The 13,388-nt window shown below is 47.5% G+C and overlaps 1 protein-coding gene across 2 annotated transcripts in view; it reads left to right on the top strand.

The window, feature by feature from the left end:
* Positions 1 to 13,388, top strand: part of ABITRAM (actin binding transcription modulator) — a 756,845-nt gene that overhangs the window by 331,403 nt on the left and 412,054 nt on the right. The window lies entirely within an intron of this gene.

The following is a 13,388-nucleotide window of genomic DNA, read 5'->3' as shown; positions in this document are numbered from 1 at the left end:
CAGCGGCTCACAGCTCAGTCAGTGTGTGTTCTCTTCCTTCTCCATCCAGTGTCTGCTGCACTACAAATTGGCAAGTCCACCTGAACCTTTGTCCGAACCTAAACCTCAAACCGATTGACTCAAGCATACATCTAAACATGCATTATTTTGATATTTGGCTGCAGGACGACCTGGGAAACACTAGAAGTAATTAGTCACATTAAGAACTTTCGGATGGCTTATTTACACTACTTCAGAGAACCATTGTAGAAAACAACTCTTCTCCATTCTGCCCGACGAAACATATTTGTTTTGTGACAGGCTACTTGGAGGTACACAAATTCAATGAAAATATTTTTTACATGTCTGTACTATACTGGGGTGATAACCAATACTCTTCCATGCATTGCACTTGACTAATTTTGGGCTCGAGTGGTAAATTGAACCAAAGTAAACTTTAGTCTACTTGCTGTGATTTTATTGGTAGTTTTCCCAGCCCTGCACGTTTATAATGGTCGACAGGGGGGTGAGGCAAGAGTGTGTCCTTGCTCCCACCCTCTTCTCTATATATATAAACGGGGTGGTACAATATTTCAAGGATTTCCCCACAGATGCTCCAACATTAGCAGGGACTAAGATACAGGGCCTCCAGTGTGCCCTGTCCTGATTTGGGGAGTTTTGTCTGGATCATGATCTTGTTATCAATGTTGACAAGACCAAGTACATGGTACTGACGAACTCCTCTAAGGCTGTCGGTGTCGTCCGGATGAACAAGGGAATCCTTGAACAAACAGACTTTCTCATACCTAATAGACAGGAAGGTCACCTGGAAGCCGCAGGTTACTCATCAAGCAGTTAGACATGCTGAACTTGGGTGAGCTTTATTGAAGGAACACAAACTCTCACACTAAGCCCATAGCACCGGTCCTCCAGCTCTATAAATCCAAAATTGGTGCTTCGATACTATATGGAGCAGAGCTGTGGGGCTATGCAAATGTTGATAACCTAGTCATGGGTCAGAAAAATGTCTACGTTCTATAATCGGTCTTCCACAATCGACCGCTCTAGTCCCCTTGTTTTCGGATTTAGGGTGCTACACCTTTAGAGATGTGGTACATTATAGGTTGGTTGCCTATTGGAGAAGATTATGGGTATCCCCTGAACTTATCCATTATGCCCAAGCCCTGTTGGAAGGCAAGGACTTGTATGTCAACAAGAAACTGGGCTGGTTCAGGACTGTACATAATATACTATCAGATATAGGTTTGGTCCATTTGTGGTCATCCCCAACTGATAGCATATTTCCATCAAAATCTGAGTTTAAAGCTGCTTATTGGGCTATGGTCAACATGAAACGTATCCAGACCTCCTCTGGTTCCTCCCTTTCTAGTGTCTTTTTGGATTCCAAGCTGGAGCCCAAATTTGAGGTATATTATTTCATCAACCCGCGATAGGAAATTGTTCCACCAGTTTAGAGTGGGAATGCTACCTACCAACAACTTTACAAGCAAGTGGGCCAATACGCAATCCAGCCACTGTCCGTTTTGCGTAGACACTATAGAAACAGTAGGCCACATTTTTTTCGCTTGTCCTGCTTACAGTAAACCAAGAACGAGGTGGCTGCAACCAACCTGTGCTAATATGGGTATTAGGTCCAGTCTTGAGGCCCTTCAAATCCTTAAAACCTCTGTGGCCATTCCGGTTGTGGTAGCAGTAGCAAAGTAACTAGGGTGGGTATGGGTGCTCCGCTGGAAAGAGAAGAGGAAGAGGTAAAGGCTCATCTCTAGCGAAGCTTTGTTGATTTCGAATTACCATCCTGTATTATCCCTGTAGACTAACTGTACCCTATCCAAATGCTGTGAGCCAAATATAGGTTCATAATCATGGTTTTCTTTTAACGTGTAATGCTTTTTAAACTATTTAATAATAATAGTTTTTAAATGTTTAAATAAGGTGCTAGAATATAGATCCTGCATCATTCAATGTAATTACCATGAGTAGCCCCGTCACTGGTTTTATTATATATTTTGTGTATGTTTTAACTTTTGTGATTTTAAACAAATCGAAATAAAGTTATAAATAAAAAATATATAATGGTTACTGCTCTTGTAGCTGTCAAGGGTCAGACGTTCACACCTGAAACAAGCACTTGCAGTGCCATAGGTCTCGCATTTGCCAGAGTTAGATCTATTGACATTGTAAATTATAATGCCTTTTATTTATGTGTTTACAAAACCTGTAAGTGGTGCTCAACCGCCGCTTGCAGGTTTTATAAACACATAAATAAAAGGCATTATCCTTAACAATGCCAATAGCTCAAACTCTCGCAAATGCGAGACCTATGGCACTGCAAGTGCTTGTTTGTTATTTGTTGCCGCAGTATTTCTGTGGGTATTACTTTCCCAGTTTCCTTTAGACCACCACAGCCAGTGGCAGCACATACATTTTGGCTTTGGGAGGGAGCCTCATTATAAACCACTATATGAAGGAGGCTGATAGCAGGTCAGATCATTTCTAGTCATCATTCAAGAATTTACATACAATGCTTGCGCCTGTGTTGGCAAGTGGTTGTGATTAGCTATAGTTCTTACTCAACATGTTGTGTGCATTTAAATGCAGGGAAAAAGGATCAAGGCGGGGCTGTGCACACGGTCCTTCCTACTTTCTTTCGAGCTTTCACTTCATGTTCACCTTCCCCCTCCGCTAGTCTTTCCTTCCTGCCCTCTCCTGGCTGCAGCCAGTCCCAGGACACTTTGCGCGAGACACCCGCTTGCCCCGAGTGACTCTTGGTTGCGGAGCGTGGCCCCCACGCTGGTCGCATAGAGCTGTCTGCACCGGGAGCACACACACTGTACTTCGCTGAAAATGGAATACTGGACCTGGGCTGCTCGTGCAAACTCGGACAAAGAACCGAGCGAGTTCCCTTGCTCAGGCGCGGTGCGTCCATTGGGGCGCAGTGGCGTAACCCCACTAAGCCACATGGACGCACCGCCGTCAAGAGCACACTAAAAATATTTTTTGCATTGCCATGCATGATGGCAATCGATTCTGAATATTATAAGCGCTGCAGCGCCGAATCGGGACACACCTGGCTTCATCGGGAGTGCGCAGGGGGTGGGGATGGGCTGCGCTGCTGCAGCTTGAGTGATAGTCACTCAACTGCAGCAGTACTACTGCGCATGTGAATTTTTGGACTGTAACTAGCCCGAGCATGCACACTACCTCAGTGAAGGTCCCCTTACTAGTAGAGAGGGACCAGGGGGGTTCTGCTTCTTACAGCAGCCGTGCCGCAGCACCTGGGGTTCCAAAGGGCGAGTAGTCAGTGTGCCCCACTAGCCAATCCTGGCGCTCCAGGATTGGCTGGTCCACCGCGCAGAAGGGCAGGCAATCCATTATTGGATGCTGCGCGTGGATGGTGGCACACACTGCCTCAGCCGCTTTTATATGGCCAATCACTGTGTGACTTCATGTGAAGCCATGCAGTGATTGGCCATTTCAGGACGCTTGCGCCGCTGGTGTGCAGGTGAGTGACGTCTCACTCTCTAGGGGGTCGTGCTGACGTGCGCAGGCAGCAGACCGAGTCGACTCCCGCCTCTGCCTCACCACCATCACGCTCGCTGTGTGTGTGTACTATGACTGTCTGTACAGTTATTGTTATTACAGTACGCAGGACGTCGTCGTCTTCCAGATCCGATCCTCCATGCTGCTGCTGTAAAAAAAGTAAGAGTGAGACGACCTATAACTGTGCGCCACTTGTTAGTCTGCTCGGAATGCGGTGCACTTTCAAGTGGTATTTCTTGATTTTGCCTTTTTTTTCTCATATCTAGAAGTCTACACATCTCGTGCCTTATTCTTGGTACCCAGCTTTCTCAGCATAACACTCAGCCTTTGATTGGGAGCTTAAACTATGCGTGTAACTAACACTTGGAATGCACCGAGAAAGCCTGTCCGGAGGATGGGTGTGGGGCAAATGTTAAGAGGAAGAGTCGACCCACCCAAAATGCTCTCCTTCGAGAAAGAAGGGCTCGAATTCCTGGTTCCCTAGGATTAGTGTGATTAGGCAGGTTAGTTGTCCCTTGCTTGAAGCAAGAGACAACTAACGTTTGGTAAGGCGATAAACTAACGCAAGACAGTTAGAGTAACTCAGGCGTGCATATTTCACACAGACCCCTTTCTCCCGTAAATACTCCAATAGACGTCTGGAGTGGGTGAAAGGTTAAAATCCGCCCGACCTTAGTAGGAAGAGATTCCTATGTAAAGCTCTGGTTTATTCAACGTTGAAGGATACAGTGTTCCAAAATATTGTGCACCTAATCTTTGTCTCCTTGGAGACCTACTCTGCAAACCTTGCATTTTTACAATGCCAGAAAATAACGGAACCAATGGGGCCGCAGTAGATGCGACTCAGCAAGGTCCCGAACACACAGACCGGGTGCAATAATCATCCGGGTACATTTAAGAAGATCTATAACTTTAAAACTTATAGAAAACGGACTGACACCTCAAGGTGGTACAGTAATTTTCGTGATAGAGGCTCACGAGTATCGGCAGACAGAGGTATTCTATTCATGGATAAACTTTCCAGCGGTAAACGCTATAACAAAAGAGTTTCACTATTACAAAATAGAGAAACCTCCGGAAGAGTACGCTCCTTTCGAGGAGATTGAAATTCCACTTAAATTTCAAGAGCACCTGCTCTGGTTTAATGGCGCCCTAAAACACAATGATCACATAACCAGGCTCGGTCCACTAGGTAGACCAGGAGCAACGTGGCCGGTTCTAGCCAGCTACACACCACATCCTGACATTGCAAAAATGTCAAAAGAAGAACTCTTATTTAACATAGGAAAATTAACAAAAGCTTATAGAGAGTTAGTAAAATTCTTTATTAAAAATAATTTAAACACTCCTAAAAAGAGCTGGGATGGAAATAAACAATCCACTCCCAAGGAAAAAGTTTTCCAGTCCAGAGGAAGGTCTCCTCGACGGAGGGAAAGAACTCCGACTCGAGAACGCCAGTCTCCCCAGCGGGAGCCCTCTGAGAAAAGATATAACCTTAGAAATAGGGATAATCTGAAAAAACCTGATAGATATCAAAGTATTGATACACGTCCCTCTCGATCCTTTCCACAGAATTCGGAAAGAAGAGGACGGTCAGACCCAGGAGAGCACACCAAGTCCAAAGACAAGGAACCTGCTCAAAATAAGAAATCTCAATTTCAGAAAAAGAAGGTAGCCAGTATTAGAGTAATCAACCATGCCGAGAATACTGAGGACACAGTTGAAAAACGGGGAGTGGGCATTGACAATGTTGGACAGTGCAGCAGAAATCAGTATAGCGCGCAAGATCTTGATGAGTCATCTGGAGACAGTGGACACGAATGAATACATTCAGGTTGAAACTGCCGACGCCAGACTTAGCGAGCCCCATAAGATATACGAAATAACATTGCGTATAGAGGGTGATAAGACTAGGAAAATTAAGGGTCTATTTTGGGATAAGCTCTCAAAAGGCTATGATATTCTGTTAGCTGAAAAAGATTGGCCCCCAGAGTTTGTCAGGGAGTGCCCTCGTGGCGAAGAAGTGATTATGCCTGCCTTCTCGAATCACATTCCGATTCACAAAAAATATACATATGCAAGGAAATGGGCAGTAGCCCAGGTACCTGCATTATATAAAAATCATGTAGGATGGGATGAGGATTCACCTCCTCACAAAATCCAATTAAAAAATGAACCAACTGCCCAACGGCAGTATCCCATAAAGCAAGAAGCTAAAAAACAGGTCAGGGAGATCTTAGATCAACTTGAATACCAGGGGGTGATTGAAATATGCACCTCTCAAATGAACAATCCTTTGTTTCCTGTCTCCAAGCCAGACAATTCATATCGTCTAGTTTTGGACTACAGACATCTTAATACATGTTGCAAAACTTTTGCAGTACAAAACTCGCATAGTGCAGCCCTAATGAATAACATAGTTAGGAAAAAATATAAAACGACATTAGACATTTCTAATGGCTTCTTTTGTCAAAACATTGCACCAGAAAGCAGATATTTGACCGCTTTCTCTGCATTTGGGTCACAGAAAAAATTCTGTCGACTCCCACAGGGGTTCAAGAACAGCCCAGGACTATTCTCAGCTAGAGTAACAGAGTTACTACAAATCTATCGTTTGTGCAATTCCTCCTCCTGAAGTCTGAATTACCTGCTGAGCCTGCCTGTCCTCAGAGATCCGAGAAGCAGACGAGTGGCACCTGTTTGTCTCTCTCTCTCGGTCCCTTCCGCAATATCCCCCAAAAATCTTCGACTGTTGTGTGTGTGCGTCTGTGTGCGTGGGTGTGTGTGTGTCAACAGGGATTGAGCGGAAAGTCTGGGATTCTCGAGGGCATTGACAAAGAGCCCTGTCCCATAGAGAAAGCGATAGATCCTGAGTTTTGATAGGGGCAACCTCATTGGTGTGAGATAACATGGACTGCCCTTTGATAGGGACAACATCATTGGTGTGAGATAACACGGACTGCCCTGTTATCCACTTTTGCTTGCTGCCCCTTTCTGTCTCCCTTTACCGTCACAAACTCCAGCTTGCAAATACCCGCTGCGTTTTGAAAACTTATGTTCACTTGTCTCTTGGCATCATGCTGATCACTGTCATCCCACTACATATTGCTGACAAGCGTCTGTCCCTCTTCACCTTCTGCACTCTGCTGCACTTCCCTCTCTGCTGTCCACCTCACTTTTACTGTCTTCTTAATGTTTTGCTAGCCAGGCTGTCTCCTTTTTAACGCCACACTGCACCCCAATGTACTTAAACTGCCCGTTTGTTTCATTCCACTTATGTCATCTGTTGCCCTCACTGCCCTCCACTTCAGTCACTGATAACCACTGCTTTACATTCCATTCCCTGGGAGCATCGCCACCAAGCACTACTCGTTATTGCCCTAATCTGCCCAATACCTTCAACCATGGCTTCTTGATTTGCTCTGTCATGCCTTGTACCTCGCTTTCACACTGGTGTCTGGTAGATCCAAAAATGATGATTTACTAATTTGTGAGGTAGAGAAAAATGTAATACAGTATTAAGGCAGAGAGAGGTGAAATAGAGAAAGGTGAGGCAGAAAGAGAGGGGAAAGGTAGAGCGTGAGCAGTGGAAGACAGCAGGAGGCAAGAGTAAGCTGCAGCGAGGTAGAGAAGGTGCGAAATGTAAAAAGAGTGAGCAATGTAGGGAGACAAGGTGATAAAACAAGGGATAGGTGAGGTATAGAAAGAGATATACGTAGGGAGTAGACAGCGTTGTTGGCAGAGGAAGAGATATACTAGAGAGGGGGATAACATTCTTTTTTTTTTTGAAAACCTTTATTGTGCATAAACAGCAAACAAATACGGGCCTACAACCACCTGGCCGGCCACAAACCTGTAAGCACTGTTGCAAACCATACGGTATATCGACAGTAAGGTGATACTAATAGACAAGCAATTGAAGTTACACTGGGCCATGCTGTACTGCCGATATGCAGGAAAAGTGAGGTTAATTTAAAGTTTTATAAAAGCAATAACAGAAATTAGGTCCAGGAGAGCCACTGTCCAGTCAGTCCCACTACAGAACAGGTAGTCAGCGATCAGCAGGCGAGTCCCATGAGACATAGTAACGTTGCAATCATACTAGTGGCATCGCAAAGGTCACAACAGGATAATTAAGCAAGCAATACGACGAATGTCGACAGGAACCCACCCAGCTTTAAGCCAAACAATAGCCCAAGGACAGAAAGAAGACGAGAAAAGGTGAAATAAAAGAAGAAAATGAAGGCCCATAGAAACTAAACAACATACATTTAATCCCCCCACCCTACACACATGCAGAGGCTACGGCCTACCCCCCCCCCCTTGCAGTGTGTCTGTCGCCCAGTAGAATACCCGAAATATAGGAACAAGAAACAAAGGAAAGAAAAAGAAGAAATTACCCGTACTAGAAAGCCGGAGGAGGGCCCAATACAGTCATTCCCGGCCAATCCCGCCATGCAGTCCATCCCACCCCGTGAAATAGAGAAATAATATCAGTCTCATTTACGGTATGAAACGGGGCAAGACATTCCGGTTCGCACAATCCAACGCGTAGTTATAGGTGTTCCAATCCGAGTCCCCGCCAGCCTATCAGTCCCGGTCATTAAACAGAGTTTTTCAGCCCTGGCCAGAACGCGACAGTCCCCCCAAGCACAGTGTCCGAGGAGGGCCCAACCCAAACAAAGCCTGGAAGGAAAATGGCCACCGTTGATGAAGAAGTGGGAGGTAGGGACAAAATGGAGGTCCACAGGCATCAGCCGAGCCACAGGCAAACAGTAGAAGGACCCCCAAACTCACAAATGGACATACCTTCCGTCGCTGGAAAAGAGGTTCTTGGGAAGCAGCAAGCTCAAGGGGATACAGTTGCAGCATGACTGGAAGTTGGGGAAACAATAACATCCCCACAAACAAAGGCACGGATTCCGCTGATAGTTGCAACAATGTATCCCCGGTAGTACTGTCGGACTGCCATTCACAGGAGTCGTGGCTTCGAGAGATAATCTTCACCTCCTTTTCAGTGCTCGGCACCTCGTCATCCCCTTCCGCAACCGACAAAGGTGATGCAGTGCAGCGCCGAGAGTTGGCCGGCCGGACCCATTCCGGCCGCCGTGCTGCTTCGTCTCCCCTCATGCCGGAGAACGCTCGCCATTCCGCCCTGAGCTCAACTAGTGCATTAAAGATATCCCGGCAGGTCGGCTCCGTCTGCAAGCACTGCTGCTCCTCAGCGCGAGACGTTGCGTGCAGAGCGGCTCCCAGTTCGCTGTCGGGCAGGGGGTTGCTGGTATGAGGCGAGAGCACAGTCACCGCTACAGAGTGGGCCGCCGCCATTTCCAATGCCTTGGGAAGTGCACAACAGGAAAGGGGCGAATCCAGTCCCAGAGGGTTCAAGTCCGGGCGAGTATGTAGCACGATTCCGGAGCGTTGCAAGGGATAGAGCACTGCCGCCGCGATGCAAGTCGGGGCAATCCAGGGGCGACCCCCTCACACTGAACAGCGCAGGTCAGCCTCAGCCAGGGGGACGATCGCCACAAAGGAACACTTCACCACCATGTACCGATAGCACAGGTCGGGACGTCCAGGTGCATCGAAAGGGATCCGTCCGACTCCCCCAGCGACGGTGCTACAAAAAATGGATCCACGCTTCCAGGGCTCGGCGGACTGCAGCCGGTCTGGAGGTCCACGGTGGCAGGGAGCGACACTGGTCTCGGAGCCTGGATGCGGAGACCGCCGCCCGTCACGACGATATCTCCGGAAATCTGGCAGGTAGGGACCTCGGTGGAACACTGGGAGTTTCAGTGCGGTCGTGGCAATGTTCCGCTGCGGTGCGAGGCCGGGTTTGGGGTCAGGATATAGGTGCGGAACGCACAAGCTTGCGGAGCCGGGAAGCGAGCGTCCGTTCAGGTCGCCATCTTGGCTCCTCCCCCGGGGATAACATTCTTGCTTTCTGAAACCTCCTTGAAAATGCACCATTTGGCCGCTCTCTTTTCAAAATGTCCTTGATATGTTCGGGCTCGCACGCTACGTTCACTCGCCACAGTGCACCGCACGCAACTTTTACGCTCACCACTTTCAAATGTCACCAGCCACCACTGCCCGTGCTGCTAAGTTATGCTTCAAGGTGTGGCTGACGGCCGGCGCACAGAGCCCAGCCCTGCCCCACACAAAGGCTGCGAAGAGAGGAGTCGGGGTGGGTACCGGATGGGCTCGTTCAACGGAGGCACCCGGGCACACAGGTTGCGAGGTCTATTCATGAATGTTGTTTTGTTGCAAACTAGCCAGCCTTCGCTGGAGGGAGAAGCACGCACAGATTGCTTTTATATTGACGGCCTGCCTCCTTCTCCACATGTGAGTTATAGTTTATATAGCCTATATAGCGTCCATATAGTTGACTGCACTAGTACAACAGATAATTTTCAAACTACGATATTTCTAGTTTACTTTTAAAGTGATGTTTCTTTCTGATCAACAGCAGCCAATTAAGGTAGCCTACCAGGTCCTGCGTACGGTAATGTTGATTAGTTATGAAGGATGGCAAGCTGCTACCTCAAACTAAATGGGGAAATTACAGAGATCATGGTACTGGGTAATATGCCTAACCCCCAGCTGATTCACAAAAGGCCAATGTGTCTGGGCAATGCCCCCACCCCCATTAAAAGCCTGGGAAAGGGGCTTGGCAATTCTCTTTTTACAGAAGCACAAGCTAGAAAACGTGATGCCAGCTGTTATGGCATTCTGAGAACTCTTTGAACAAGCATTTACCATATAATTGTCTCGGCATTATTAAAGGTAGAGCTATTGGCATTTTTTTTAATCATAAATAAATGGCATTGTCATTTACATTGCAAATAGCTTAATCGCTAAATGGCAATGTCATTTACAATGCCAACAGCTTAATCGCTCGCAAACGCATGACCTATTGCATTTACACCCACACAGAGCCACACACAAAGCCACCCACACACACATACAGAGCCACCCACACAATCATTCACATAGAGCCACCCTGACATAGAGCCACCTACAAAACAAGATTCAGGCACACAAACACACTTATATGGCACAACGGAGAGGAAAGGCGTCCCCTGCAGTGGCCTGGTAAGTAATGCCTTGGGCCGGGCACTTTTTTATTTACAAATTAAGCACTGAATTACTAATAGGTTGTGGGTGAAGTGGGATCTCAGAGGAATAAAAACAGTAACTGTAGTGCCTTTTTTAATAGAACACTTTCGAGCATTTATATGCATATTAAATATCTTATGTTAGTTAAGCTTAGTAGCTATAATGGCGCTCAATGTACTGACCCCTGTAAGCATAGAAGGCTCGACTGATTTTGAGGAGATGTAAACCCGTAACTTTCCTCCTGCCTCTTCTATGACATTGTGAACCTGCCTGCCTGTGTCACGAAGTCACGTTGTTCTTGTGTGGTCAGTTTGTCCACGACTGTCTGATGTTGCCTACCTCTGACTGTTGCTGTGAGTCTGCCCTTCCATCTTCCTGTCTTTTCTCTGACTGTGAGACCCGGTCAGCCTCTCACTGAGTCAGATTGTTATTTTGTCAGCCTGCGTGTCCCATGACTGCCTGATGTTTCCTGCCTCTGACTGTTGTAGTGTGTCTGATGTTCAAGCTTTCTGTCTCTTTTATGGCTGTGCGTGCCTGTCTGGCGCTGAGGCAGATTGTTATTTTGTGCCTGCCTTTCTGTCTCCCTCCCCTCCTCTATTATAACACTGTGATCCCGCCTGCCTGTGCCAGAAGTGCAGGGGCAGCGTAAAGCGCTACGTAAACAACAGGTTAGTTATCTTCCCAGATTGCATCTCCATCATTCCAATACACTCCGGGAAAATGCTTTCATCCTGAACGGCAGGATGGCTCACTGAGTTGAACACGTGTCCCCGGCACGTGAGGTGGTCTCTGGATTCCGGCGAGGCTGACTGAGCCTTCCGTCCATCGGGCATTGGGAAATTGAGACATTTTGCATTTACAGCGTTTAAAAACACAGACCCGTTGGTTTAAGCGCTACACAACAAAAGTTTTTATATTAAAAAAGGAAAAATACCCTGGCAGAGCTGAAGAGGGTGATATAAATTTGACTCACTCCTTATGGTTAATTACAGTTGATGGAGTTAGTGACTTCCTATTGCGAGCACTGTTGACACACATCAGTCTCTTTTGGCATCTTCTCTGGAGACTGGGCTGTGGGAGACCCGGGGGTGTGAAATGAGGACAAAGTGACCCATAGAGCGCCCAGAATGAGCGACGGAGGCGCTGTACTGTGGCTGCTATATCTTAAACACTCCAGCGCACGCGGTGCAAACAATGTAGGGTTAAAGAAAAGGATGAATCCTTTCATTTTCCTAGAGATATTCAAAGGCCAAGGCTAGGAAAGCTGACTTAAGACATCATTCTTTTCCAGGCCAATACACACTCTACTCGGAGGAGTGTGTGTCCCCCAGAAGGAACTAAAACGCAATCTGTTCAGGGCAATGTGTGTCACAGACTACCCAGTGCTCTGTGTGCCCCACACAAGATACCAGGCCGGGGCCCATCCTGTCCAGAGCAGTGTGTCTCCAGCAGGCACAAAAATACAGTCTTGCTCAGAGCTATGTTTGTCCCTCAGTAGGTGCAGATACACAGACAACTCAGAGGAGTGTTTGTCCCCCAGCAGACACTGAAACACAGTAGGCAATGAGCTGTCTGTGTCACCAGGAGTCCCTGAGAGACTTTTGTGTGTCTCCCCCGGCCCCAGTAGACACAAACGTATTGTACTTTATAAAAGTAGACTTTACGTTTTTGGTTAAAATAAGACCAAATAAAACCATTCATATTCATAAACAACACACGTTTGTAGCTGTTCACTCAGGTAAAACACACCACTTGCACTTTAAACTTATAATAAGCATTTGTAGGAGAGGGTGTGGAGAAGAAGAGCTCATAGGGTGAGTTTGGGGTGAGACTGCTGAAATGTTTGTGGCTGAGGGGGAGCTCGCTGCAGACCCTCTCCCATGCCCTAGGCAGTCTTTCCATCTGTGCCCCATTGATGGCGGGTGCTAGTGTTGGGGTGGGGAGGGAGTGTGAGGTGGGAAGGTGTGGGGATAAAGAGCTCGTAGGTTGAGTGACACAGTGTGGGGCTGGGGGGGGGTGAGAGACAGAGAAGAACCTCATGACCGAGGGAGAGTTCGGTACAGACTCTCTCACAGGCCGAAGTCTTTCTATCTTTGCCCCATTGAGGGTGATGGGTGCTTGTCTGGGGGCAGGGAAGGGAGGGGAGGATGGAGGGTGTAGGGATGTAGAACTCGTAGGGTGAGTTTGGGGTGAGACTGAGGAGAAGCTTGTGGCTGAGGTGGAGCTCGCTGCAGACCCTCTCCAAGGCCCCAGGAAGTCTTTCCGTCTGTGCCCCATTTAATGCGGGTGTTTGCTTTGGGGCTGGGGGTGTGACAGTGTGTCTGCAGAGGGGCTCTTCTGTAAATGTTGTTTCAGGTGGCGGCGCTTGTGGTGGAGAGGGGTTTAATGAGCTCGATCATGCAACAGACATTGGCATTAATTTTCTTCATTTAAGACGCTGGAGTTGTTTTAAAAAACTGTAATGGGTAAACACATCTCAATCCCTCTCGTAGCCCCCTCCCTGTTACAGCCCCCCTCTCAGGATCTCTTCGGCCGCTTTCATCTTGGGAATTTCCGTGTTTGTATTGAAAGTAGAATGTGCAGAAATAGCAGATTTCGCTGAAGCGCGAGTGCTGCCGGGCGCGGGAGCAGGCACTGCGTTAATACAGGCAGCGCTGCACCGGTAGGCGGGCACTACACAGGCAGTGCATGCAGTGCGATGTGAGAGTAGGCACGGTACTGTGCTCCTA

This window comes from Lissotriton vulgaris, chromosome 4_1 (genome assembly GCF_964263255.1).
Source record: "Lissotriton vulgaris chromosome 4_1, aLisVul1.2, whole genome shotgun sequence".
Lineage (NCBI taxonomy): Eukaryota > Metazoa > Chordata > Amphibia > Caudata > Salamandridae > Lissotriton > Lissotriton vulgaris.
The sequence above is the reverse complement of the archived record's forward strand: the minus strand, read 5'-3'. Positions and strand labels throughout refer to the sequence as shown.